The sequence below is a fragment of the Canis lupus genome, chromosome 28 (genome assembly GCF_048164855.1).
Source record: "Canis lupus baileyi chromosome 28, mCanLup2.hap1, whole genome shotgun sequence".
Taxonomy (NCBI): Eukaryota; Metazoa; Chordata; class Mammalia; order Carnivora; family Canidae; genus Canis; species Canis lupus.
The window spans coordinates 30,870,326-30,873,039 of record NC_132865.1 but is presented as its reverse complement, the minus strand read 5'-3'; positions in this window follow the sequence as shown (position 1 = coordinate 30,873,039).

Here is a 2,714-nt window from a genome sequence, read left to right as displayed (position 1 = left end):
GCGCCCCCCCCCGCCCCCGCCCCCGCCCCCGCCCCCGCTCGGAAGCCCCGGCCCGGCGCCCCGGCGGCCGCAGACCCGCGCCGCCCGCACCCGTCGTGCTCGCTCGGAGGCGGCCGCCGCCAGACAATGTCCTGCATTCACCGCGGCCTCGGCCAATCACAGGCCGGCGCCTCGCCGCCCCGCGCGGCGCCCCCGGCCCCGGCCCCGGCCCCGGCCCCGGCGGCGAGCTCGCCCGAGCACCCCGGCCCGCGGGCGGCCAGCGGCGGCCATCCCGGGGCAGCCCCGCCCGGCGCAGGGGCCCGGGGCGCGGGGCGCGCACGGAGGGCAGGAGGCGCCGCCCACGCCGGCACGAACTCGGCGCTGTCCCTTTAAGACGAGCCTCCTCCGGGGCCGAGAGCGCGTCGGCGGCCCCGCCGCGGGGGGCAGCGACATCCGGGCTACCGGGCCGGCGACGACGACGGCCCCTCGGGCAGCTCCCGGGCCCCGCGGGGCGCCCGACCGGCCGCGGCTGAGGAGCGCCGCCGGGGCGAAGGCGGGGCGGGGCGGGGGGGGCCGCGTGAGTCCCCAGCCGAGCACACCCCGCCGCCGCGGCCGCCGCCCGCCGCCCGCCCCCGCCTCCCGGACGCCGGGGCCCGGACGCCGAGGCCGGCACGCGGGTCACGGACGCTCCGCCCGCGGGACCGCGCCGCGCGCGCGCGCACGCGCCGGGGCCCGCCCCACCTCCTGCGCGTGCACGGGGCGGGGCCGGGGACGCAGCCAATCAGCGGCGTCCGGCCGGGGCCCGCCTCCGAAGTCCTCGCGGGGGGCGGGGCGGGGGGGAGCTTCGCGGGGGGCGCGGCGCCGAGGGGGGCGGGAGGGGCCGGGAGGCTGCGCGGGCGGCGGCCGGGCTCCGAGGCCCGAGCGGCGGGGAGGCCCGCGGGCCGCGCGTGAGAACCGGCGCGGGCGGGCAGACGGGAGCAGGTGGTGCGGCCGGAGGGGGGCGGGGCGGGACGGGGCGGGACGGGAGCGACGGGAGCGGGCGGGGGGGCGCTCGGGCTCGTCCTCGAGCGGGGAGGGCGGGGATGGACGAGCCGAGTCCTAAGCGTGAAGCCGGAATCCGTCAAGGTTCCTTCACGCGGCTCAGAGAACTTGAAGAAGTTGTGTGCGTTCTGGTGGCGCTGGGCTCTAAAATTTTCCTCTATCCGAATCCTGTTCTTGTTTTTACGTATTTTCGATGCCTGGTGGTATCTTATTAGAACTGAACATTGATCACTGTATTTCACGAGGATTGGGAGAAAAAGAACAAAAGGCGTCTAAAAAGGAACATCCCATTTCCGTGATCCGCTCTACCGAAATTTTGAGAAAGAATATGCTTCAGCAGCCGCACACGTTGATCTTCAGGGCAGAGCGGGGGCTCTCGGCTGGGGACGGGAAGTCCAGACTCACCGTCAGGTGACCGTGAACCAGCCCTGCCCAAAGTCTCACTTTTGTCACCTGAAAAAAGTAGAGCAATGAACTCCCCCTGCTTATGTCGCAGCGCGTTCTGTGATTCAGCGTGTATTTGAAGAAAAGTGGAATATGAGCATTGTCCGGGGGGGGGGGGGGGGGCGGGGCGCCCAGCTGTCCTGGGCCGTCTTCCCTCCTGTGCGCACCTTAGAGGGTGTCTGGTCCCCTCGCAGCCGGTCGTCCTGCTCCCAGACCGCCCTCTTCTGGGGTCCGGATAGATGGGACTTGGGTGCCGCAGAAGCCTCACAGTCTGCGTGCCCTAAGCGGAGCCCCGCACCTTTCCTGCAAACTTCCCTGCTTCCAAACTGCTTCCCTGCAGCCTGGTCTCAGCCCCCAGCCCCGTCCCGCAGTCGTCGAGGCCCACGGTCCGTTTTACTCGCGTCCCCCTGGTGGTCTGCCCGTCGCTCCTGCCACGCTCCGGCTTCCTGGTACAGGCCCCCAGCGCCTTCCACCTGGAGCGCCGTGGTTTTCGGCTCGTTAGGTCCGTCGGCTCCGGCCCCGCCCCTCCCCCACCTCGACCCTGCGGCCCGACAGCTATGCTTTCCCGTAGAGTGAATCCGATCACGCTGTTCCCGTTTCACATCTTCTAGGAAATCTCCGTTGCCTTCAGGATAAGTCCCGTCTCCCTAGATCCGCTTCGCAAGGGCCTCCGAATCCTGTCTCCAGCAGGATCGTCCACCTGCGGCCGCTCCCCACTCCCCCCCCCCTTCCCCGAGCTCCAGCCCACCTGAGTGGCTCTCGGTTCTCCAGGGCGACGGTCCTCCCCAGCTTCGGCAACACGCCCCGGCCTCCTCCTTTCGTAAGAGGTGGCTTCCTTCCTTTCCCTCACCTCCTAACCCCGAGTGAAGGGCCGGTGGCGTCCCTCCCAGCAGGGTGCACCCGTCGCCCTGCGCTGCGCTCGCCTGCTGTGCGCCCGGGGTGCTCCAGCCCACACCAGCTCCTCGGAACCGGGCTGCTGCATCCCGCTCACCATTGTTCCCAGCTCCCCAGGACGGTCCTTGGCAGTGCTGGTCGGACCCTCTAAGAATTCAGCGACCGGCGTAGGAAAACAAAAATTAGAGTCGCCTTAGGTATCTACCGACAGATTTATCTTATGTTGCTGTGTTTTTCAGTTTTGAATGCTCCTCATTTAATCAGAAGTTTCTCTAGAAGAATAACTTTTTTAAAAAAATGATATAAATTTTGCTTAGACCATTCTGATGTTTTTGTCACAATTAACCATAAATCTT